This window comes from Colobus angolensis, unplaced genomic scaffold (assembly GCF_000951035.1).
Source record: "Colobus angolensis palliatus isolate OR3802 unplaced genomic scaffold, Cang.pa_1.0 Scaffold324, whole genome shotgun sequence".
Taxonomy (NCBI): domain Eukaryota; kingdom Metazoa; phylum Chordata; class Mammalia; order Primates; family Cercopithecidae; genus Colobus; species Colobus angolensis.
In genome coordinates this window covers 401,034-411,560 of record NW_012116533.1, presented here as the reverse complement: position 1 = coordinate 411,560, position 10,527 = coordinate 401,034, and positions in this window count along the sequence as shown.

Genomic DNA, 10,527 nt, shown 5'->3' with positions numbered 1-10,527 from the left:
AATTTTAGTAGAGGTTCTGTCATTTAAAAAAGGGAAAGAAGAAAGAAAAACAACTCCAATAACAACAAATGTTCCTAATCTTAGTATAATGCCAATAGGGTAATTATATGGAGCTTAATTTGCAGGTTTCTGGAAAAATATATATGAAATCCAGTGTATCATATAAGACAGCAAGAAGTCCCTTTTAAAGCACATGCAATGTGCTATATATGGACACATGAAGATATTTTTGGTATTAAAACAAAATAGTAAACTAAACTAGGTGAAATACCTTTCTAACCTTAAATATCTATTTTAAAATGTAGCTGATATCTGATAACACTCTATAATACTGGTCTAGCCTAATTTTGCAGCAAATAACAGTTACTAATATGCAGTCTCACAGTTAACTGTAGTTATCACAGACTCCTTTCTTCCTGTGTACAACTAGATACATAAAATGTAAAATTTCCTAAACCCAAGGCTGACAGGAAAACTTAATATCTTTACTAACCTATGGCATTTTTTTGAGACAGGGCCTCACTCTGTCACCCAGGCTGGAGTGTAGTGGCGTGACAGAGTTTCATCATGTTGCCCAGGCTGTTCTTGAATTCCTGGCTTCAAGGGATCCACCTGCCTTGGCCTCCCAAAGTGCTGGGATTATAGGCATGAGCCACCATGGCTGGCACTTTTTTTAACCTTCTAATCTGCAAGAACAAACCTATACAATGAATCTTAATGAAGAGATACAAGTAGTAAGAGGGAAATGTACTCTTCCCACTCAGAGCTTTATCCAGCTGCAAATTTGTTACATTTTTAAAATCCTCGAGCCCAGGAGTCTGGGTGGGGCTGCAGTGAGCCATAATCATGCCACTGCTCTTCACCCTGGGTAGCATAGTGAGACTTAATCTCTTTAAAAAAATTGTAAAACCTTTGATAAGAAAATGAATACTTAAAATGTATATTTCCAGTTTAATACACAATCTTGTACTTGAAGCCCACTCTGGAGGATGTTTTCCATGGATTCTTTTAGGATGTCTCAAATAAAATAGAATACTTGGTACTTTGTGGGGACCTGATCTTAAGGTAACACTGGCATCCCATAATCAATTTGCTGATCATTTATTCCTGTCCCTTCCCTGGTCCAGCACCTTCTTTTGTGTATCTGATCCACACCCCCTGCCACACTCCCCATTATGTACCCACTCAAAAGCAGAAAGCCAAGAGAATAATGCTGGAACTTTTTTCTTTTATTAAACAGATGAGAATTTCAAGTCTCCTTTGCAGGTATGACTTTGTTTTATGAGAAGAAATTCAATGATTGAGTCTAGAGACCATCTCCAAGGCTGTACTTAAATCCTATGACTTGTGCCATATAACCTGGTGAAGGCATAGTCAAACATGTAGAAGAAGAAGAAAAAAATCTGTTTCTCTGCACAATGCCTGGCTCACTTGTGGGCTCCACTGGAAGAAAGTAGAACAGTGCACGCACGTGCAAAGATGCTGTCCACCAGAAATGTCAGAGTGGCAGCCTGGGGCCAAGAGGAATAACTGCCCTTGTGTCTTTGCCCAGCTGATATTCCTGACAGGCAGCCAGCAGAGTTGATTAACCATGTCCATGCCCAGGCAGTCTCCTCTATATATCTCTCAAAAACTTCTAGTTAGATTTTGTTTTGTTTTGTGTTGTTTTGTTTTAAAACAGGGTGGGGGTGACAGATCTCCACATTAATTCTGCAAGTAACTTTTGTTTTATCATCTTTTTTCCTAGAGTGATTATATTGCCACAAAAACACATTTTAGAAGAAAAGTGATGCTTATGGAATTTTATCTTCATCTACTCCAGATCTGCCTAAAGGAAAGAAAACTCAGAGGCTTCTGAGTAGAAAGCAACCCAAATTTCTACAAGCCTACAAGTGGACTCTGGCAATTGAATGATCCTATTAATGCAGATCATTCGTACTGCTGCTTATGGATCCAGTGATTTCTAATTAACAATATTTACATTGTGCTTTGTTTTTGTTTTCTGGTATTCCTCCCCAATATGTCCCTTTGAAAGGGAACAGATACTATATAAGTGAGCATTTCATAACTCTTTCCCTCTTTAAAAAAAGTTACTTAGAATATGTATAAATTTGGTCAATGCCAATTTTAATAATGTAAAATATTTAGATTCAATTTTGAAGTTGAAAAACCTTTAAACCAGCACATAAAGATTAAAAGCTGTCATAATGGGAAGGTAGGTATGATCTGGAATCTTTTTTCTGAGTATTACACACACAAAACATTTCTTGATCAATGAATTAAATGTCAACTGAACTGATATCTTGATAGAACATTACCAATATCTTACAGGCAGGACTAAAGGGCGGATTATTTAAAGTTTTGCTTATTAGCAAAACTGCAATATTCTGCTCATGTTAAATGTCAATGAAACTGATATCCTGATTGAACATTTCCAACATTTTAAAGGCAGAACTGAGAAACAGCTGTCTATTTGTTCACATACAACACTGTGATGTTCTGCCTGAAAATTGATTGAGTATTTCCAAACCTATTATTTTTCATTTATTATGAAACTTACATTTACCTCCTAAAAGAAGCAAGGCTCTTCAGAAGTCTCTTCCCAAGGCCCCTCCCTGCTTCTCTGGGCCTCTCCCCACTTTCAACCTCTATTCTACTTTTTCTTATTATTTCTCCATTTTCCCCAATGCACACTCTCCCTCCTATGCCCATGGCTACTATAAAGAGATCAGTTTCCCATATTCAAGAAATTAGTGTTTACTTATCAATCAACATTCTGATGAAAACTTAAGCCAAAAGGAACCTCTTATAAGGCCTTGTTTCCTTCTGGATATTGAGCCAATATAAGATGTACCAAATTAAAAAAACAAATCAGAGCAAGCTCCTCCCCGTTCTATTTTTGCTTGCCTCTGATGTAAACTGAATTAAGATTTTAGGAACCTGGACCTTTGAGAACATGACACTAACAAGGTGGTGACCACAAGAATAGGTACAAAGGTCTTGAAGCTTGCTTAGAGCTTTGTTTCGTGGTGGCACACAAATCTTGGCTTGCTGTACCGTCATTGGCAAACCTCATCATATCACAGATGGGTGTGAGTGAGTGTCTGTGTGTGTGTGAGCACTAGTGTGTGTGCATATTCGTGTGTATGTACACCTTTGTGTACCTGTGTACATGTGATTGTAGATGTACCTGTTGTGTGTAAACTGTTAAAATGAAATTTGCTTCGCATTTAATGTGCAACTTTGAAGTAGTGTAATATTTATCTAAAGTTTTTCACTACTTGGTTTTGATGTCTTTGAATGTGTACTTGTATCTTCAAGCAAGCTTATATAGTACATGTTGCTAAACTAACTTTTCCAAAGAACTGAGTTGACTTCTGTTTTTCCTTGCCTACCAACCAAAGGATGGTGGGCTCTTTTTTCCCCTTGTAAATTGTGCTGAGGAGAGGATGTGGCTACGAGACCTGTCATTGTTCCAGTTACTGGTCACTGCTAGGGCACCAACTTCTTCAGTTCCTTCAGACTCTTCTCTTTTTCCAACCTAATCAAATAACGCAGTGTGGCTTTTGTTCATTATGATAACAACGTGCTCTTTAGGCAGCCTTTTTTCAAGCCTTCTGTCACCATTTTATTTTCAAGTAAGTTAAGTAATAATTGTTCAGAATTGTGGGAAAAAAGATTACTTGGGGGAAAATGCTATATCACTTTATTTGCATATTAGGTTCAGAAGCTGCCAGCAGACAGGGTAAAGAGGGTACAGCACAGATGTAACAGTTGCTGAATAAATGAATGAGAAACCTCATACACAGTAGTATGTGTTATACAAATAGTAACAGGTACACATAGTCACAGGTACGGCATAACAAATGCAATCTTTTTGTTGTTATTTATTAGTTTACAGACAATTAATTTATTCAGTATTGTGCTGGAAGAATCTTTAAGGAATATGTTTACCAACATATCACTTACCTTCCAGCTATTGGTTCATGCTGCTGTTAAGAAAAAACAATGATGGAATTTTTTTTTTTTTTTTTTTTGTGACCTCTACATTTAATTTGGTATCAGGCATAGTCACTTGGTCGTTAAAAACTGAAACTTTACAGTTCCACCAGCTAATTACATCTGCTATTTCTGCTTCACAGATATGCTTTGAGTTGCTTTGGCTTTGTCTTCCTTTGTAAATACTCTTGTACTTTCTTTTCTTTGTAAACATCTCGTTTGCGGTTTTGGGAGACGACTTTGCAACTCTGTATAGTGTTTATATATATATGTATATCTATATATATCTGACTTGCCTTTCCATAGAGCTACTCACAATAAATGTGTTCATGTAAATTATTCCTGTGGAGATTCATTTTTAATACTATTGTCTCTACTTTATTATAAATATATTTTCCTGCTTTGTCGTAGGATTGACTGCATTTTTCAGAATGAAACAAATGGGATATTTTAGGGTTTGGGTTAAAGGTACTTTGCCTAGAAACATGAGGCTTTTCAATAGGGTCAGTAAAGTCAACTCTTGATTTTTCAAATGTGGAGGTGATACTAGTGTAGAGCAATTTATAAAATGACTTACTTAAATTTTCATGCAGACCTTGGATAATGAGTGAATCCTATATTGAAGCAACTACTCAAGGAGGTTGAGGTGATCATTTACTTACTTTTTTCTGTCTCCTTCCCTTGACACTTGCTCTTTAAATGACTCCCTTTTCATTTTCTTATTTTTAACCACTCGGAAGGCAACTGTGAGTATGTGGAAAATAAACTCGTCACAGACAAGAAAGTATGCTTGCACTGATGGAATATAGAAGGATAGATGGATTGAATATCAATAATTTATTAGCAAATTATAATGCCTGCCTTATTGGAAACCAAAAGTTTAAAAGAACTCTAGAAAAATAATTGGCCCCTACCCCTGATTCATTCTTTACCAAATCACCCTTGCCACGCAGAAGGGCAGTAAGAGTAAGACTTAGAGACCAGTGCCTGTCCAAAGACGGCATCTGTGGGATCACATGGGCCACAGGATAGGAAAGCAAGCCATAAATGGTGTGCAAAATCTACAAGGTACATGGATTGTCTATATACAGACAATTAAGTTGATTGTAAAGCTTGACTTCACTTGATGCACCTAGGGGGTATTTTGTAAAACAATATCTATGTCACAATAGGAAGGTGTAATTAGACTGCCTTTATTATTAGAAACTGTTAGAAACTGTCTACAGCAGCGACCATTTTAGGATCAGTGTATATTTACATACCCATATATACATATGTATATATACATAAACTTTAATCCTCACTTCAAGGGGGCAATCTATATTTGTCAGGGCATAGTCCAAATATAATTTATTCATCCAAACAGCCCCTCAAAGACAAATAGGCACACCTGTGCTTCTCAGTCCATCTGATTTTGTATACCTCTTTGGGGGTTTACATCTTAATGGGATTTGAATTCCTGGAACAGTAGCCGTAGTCTGTGGCTGCTTAGAAAAATCATCAGAACTCACTGGCAGGAAGGATTACATTCAAGAATGCATAAGCAGAACTTGAGCTCCCCCAGTCTCCTAGACTCATATATGGTAACCAAATGTTTGCTGTAGAATGTGAAGGGGTACTGTTTCTTTATAACATAAAACCTGTTCAGAAGACTTGTCAGGTAAAAGATGCCTAAGTGCACAGTAGTTAAGCATCTCCCATGACTGCTTGGAAGAATATTACTAGGTGCTAATTGAGCCCAAAGGGTATCTTGGAAGTACACCAAAATTCTTTTTCATAATTTTTTGAAAACTTACATCTGCATAGTGTGGGCAAAAAAGGAAAAATAACATAGATGTTCTGAAAACAAAGCAGACAAAAGGCACAACCTGGAAAACGTGAGCATGAGAATTTGTATGGGTAAGGAGGATTATGGTCCTTAATTTATAAATGTGCAAAAGAGAAATTATGTAAAATTAATGCACAGAATGAGATGGAACTGTACTCTGCTTTAGAAAACCCAATTCATTTTCCCCCCAAGATATGCATGTTAATGGATGCTGGTTTTCAGGCAGCTACCTTAAATCCCAGTTTGCTGCCTAAATGTACTTCAGAGATAAGAAATGCAACTGAGCTGTACAAAATGAGACAACTTCCCTCCTGTCTCTTGTGCATGATAAATGCTAAAGCAATTAGGAACCACTGTTGCATGCTACATTGGAATTTGTCAGTAACATCAGTGCCATGCTATGTAAATGAGGAAAGCTTACTTAAAATAAAGTCCTGAGAATTTAGGAGGAGACCATTGATTTTACTTAATGTTGAATGTTTGGGTCCATAGAATTGAACTAGAAGCAATACCCTCCTTCACTTTTCAATCTCAGAATATCCATTATAGGATCTTCTATTTCACTGGCAATCATCTGAATTAGCATTTCAATAACAAAAAGAGCAAGGAAATATTGAAATGGAAACAGATTCTTAAATATCTACAGAAAAAAATGTAAAGTTTGCAATTCATTCTGTATTTACACACTTGTAATCCCCAAGAAGGTTTTCAACATTTTTAGATTTTCTGCATTATTTTCAGGGAATTAAAAGTATGTAGGCCGTTTAAAATATATCCATGCTCAGACTTTTGTTACAGTTGTTTTAACTTTCTCACAAGCAGCTAGGGACTATCTTTCCAACCTTGTTTTCATTCTGTTTTTCCCCTCTTTATATTAAAATTATGTTCATTCCAGGAACACAGGAGATATTGGTGGTGGTGCTTAGTCCTTAGAATTATACCTAAATATATTACTTTAATTACAGTAGATAAAACTCATGTGTGATACAGATACTTGAAAAAAAATTTTTTGAAAGACTACCATGTCTTTTTGTGGATGTGTGACAATGACACTCGGTCAACATTTAGTCTTTAAACGGTCTAGTTTGACTCCATAACACTTTAGAAACTGATAGCTGACTCTGTATAGAGTGGGTATCCTGGAATTGGGTTTGGAATTGCAAGGAATCTTAGATGTAGTATAGACCAATCTCTATTAGTCTTCAACTACATCTCTGTTCATTTACTTCTCTCCCTTGGAGAAGTTATTTTAATCATCTTTCCTAGCTTTTAAAGTCTTAATAAAAGGTCTTGTAGGGGAATGGGATGGAATGATTGGAAAGATTTCTTCTTAAACTACAGTTTTCTGACTCATAGTAGTCACGGAAAATGAAAGTTTGCCATATAGGATTTAAAAGGAATATTGTCTCCTCTCCCTCCCTGTTATTATACTCCCTTCCCTCAACAAGAATGGCTTAATTTCACATGGTGTTCACAGGACTTCTTTCTGTGAATTCCAAGACTTTAAAACCATTTTCCACTTTCCTCACTTGTGATAGGAAAAGTAAAACCCCATCCTGCTAGAATTAAAGAGAAACACATGTTAACTAAAATTCCAATTGAGAGAAAACTGAGACACAACTGAGACAAAAGATTAGGCCATCTTAATACAAATATTCATATTGCAAGAGACACACCAGATAACCCTATACTGAAAGCCCACATGCCACATAGTACACAAAATCTTGAATAATTTTGACCTGCTGTTGTAGTGAATATATACCCTGCCCTGGCACTAAGGCATTGGAAATAATGAGGACTAAAAAACTTTAGGAAGACTTTTGCTTCTGGCCAAGATAGATCAGTTTTACCATCCCACCTGAACAATCCCCAAAACACCCAAAATATGAAACAAGGGTTTGGTTTTTGTTTTAAAGACACTGGAATCAGGCAATAAAAAACAGGGATCCTTAAGAGATTAGGAACAAATTTGGTGAAGCCTACAATTGCCTGGGCTTACTGATTTGAGAGCGATTTTAAGCCATGGGTTAGAGTGGGGGAACCCAAGTAGACTTCCTAAATTGAAGAGGTGGAGCTCAGCATCCAAGATGAAGGTGGCTATAATTCATGGGATAAGGAATAAGGAGGAGAGAGATTCACACACACACACACACACACACACACATGATGGCAGGGAATGGGCGGGGAGAGAGAGAGAGAGAGAAACTCCGGAGATCTGCAGAGGGAGGGTCTTCCTTGAGTATTCATCAGAATACTGATCATCTCACTCATACAATGAAATTATCTGAGGCCAAAGAAAGAAAAAACTGAAAGAAGTAGAGGTAACAGTGGTTGACATTCACATGTGCTCAGCAATAGGACATATTCCCACTAGCCAGAATAGCAAAATTCAGGATTCATGGAATGTTACACAAAACACAGAAAGGTCTTGCCCCAGTAATGGGGAAAAGTTGGTCCTAGACTGAGCATTGCTCCAGACTTACCTAAAAAATATTACCAGTAAGAATTGAAAGGAACAAACAGTTTTCAAGTAATTTAACTGTTTCAGAACAAAGCTAAAAGTATTTTTAAGATTTAAAAAAATACAGGCAGGGCATGGTGGCTCATGCCTGTAATCCCAGCACTTTGGGAGGCCTAGGTGGGTGGATGACCTGAGGTCAGGAGTTCAAGACCAGCCTGGCCAATAGGGTGAAACCCTGTCTCTACTAAAAATACAAAAATTAGCAGGGTGTGATGGCATATGGCTGTAATCCCAGCTAATAGGGAGGCTGAGGCAGGAGAATCACTTGAACCCGGGAGGCAGAGTTTGCAGCGAGCCGAGATCGTACCGTCGCACTCCAGCCTGGGCAATAAGAGCAAAACCCTGTCTCCAAAAAAAAAAAGGTCAAAAAATACACAGTATTCAGCAAGACAAGATCACAATGTCCAGTTTTAAATGAAAAAATTACTAGATATGCAAAGAAACAGAAAATGATGACCCATATTAGAGAGAAAAATATGTGTAAACCTATCCAGAAATGACAGAGGATGGAGTTAATAGACAAGGTTACTAGAACAGTCACTATAACCATATTCCATATATTAAAAGTTGAGACTGAGAAGATATATATATGTAAATGAAACAAATAGAACTACTAGAGACAAAGACTACAATTTCTGAGATTAAAATATATACTGAATGGGATTAATGGCAAATTACATACTGCAGAAGAAAAAAGTTCGTCTACATGAAGTCATAGCAATATAGCAAATTCAACATGAAACACAAAGAGAAAAATAGAAGTGAAAAATAATCAACAAAGCATCAGTGAGATATGGAACAACTTTAAGTTTCTTGATATACATGAATACAGTCTGTACAGCAAAGGGAAAAGGGCAGAAAACTGTTTTGAAAAATAGTAGGTGAAAATTTTCCAAATTAAATGAAAGCATAAATCCACATATCCAAGAGCCTTAATGCATACAAGTACAAGAAATATGAAGAAAATTACACCAAGACACAGCATGATTATGTAATGTAGAAAGGAAGAAAGATAAATAGGACAACTTTCTCATCAGAAAGTATGCACATAAGAAGACGTTGGAAGAACATATTTAAAGTACTGACAGGATTAAAAAACTATGTACTAGAAATCTATATCCAGTGAAAAGAACTTTCAAAATTGAAGGCAAAAATAAAGATTTTTTCAGACTTATAATAGCTGAAGGAATTCATTACCAGCAGATTGCTCCATAAGAAATGTCAAATGCTGGTGAAGATGTGAACAGAGAAACCGCGTACACTGTTGTTGGAAATGTAAATTAGTACAACCACTATAACAGTTTCAAGTTTTCTCAAAAAACTATAAATTGAGCTACCATAAGATTCAGCAAATATGCACTGCTGGGTATATACCCAAAAGAAAGGAAATCAGTATATGAAATAGATTTCTGCACTACTGTTTGTTGCAGCACTGTTTACAATAGCTAAGATTTGGAAGCAACCTAAGTATCCATCAACAGATGAATGGATAAAGAAAATGTGGTACATATACACAATGGAGTACTATTCAGTCATAAAAAGAATGAGATCCAGTCATTTGCAACAACATGGATGGAACTAGCAATCATTAAGTGAAACAAGCCAGGGACAGAAAGATTAACATAGCATGTTTTCACTTATTTGTGGAATCTGAAAATCAAAACAATTCAACTCATGGACATAGAGAGTAGAATGAGTAGAATGAGGGTTATCAGAGGCTGGGAAGGGTAGTGGAGGGTTGGGAGAGGAGGGAGTTGGACAACAAAAAATAGCAACAACAAACTCTGGGAGTTGGGTGTAGTGGTGGAATCTGATTTCCAAAGTTGCCAGATTATATTTTAAATGTCTGAGTGTCAACAAAAAGTATGAGACATTAAAAAAAAGGAATTATGGCTGACACACAGGAAAAGAAGCAATCAATAGAAAGTGTTCTTGAGGAAGCTTTGACCTTAGACTTACTAGACAAAGACTTTTGAATTGGCTATTTCAAATATGTTCAAAGAACAAAAGGAGGCCATGTTTATAGGACTAAAGAAAAGTTTGGGAAGGATTGATACAGAGAGAAATTATAAAAAGAACTAAGCAGAAATTCTGAAGTTGAAAAGTACTGAAATAAAAAATTTACTAGATGTGCTCAACAATAGATTTGAACTGGCAAAAGAAGGAATCAGCACCTTTC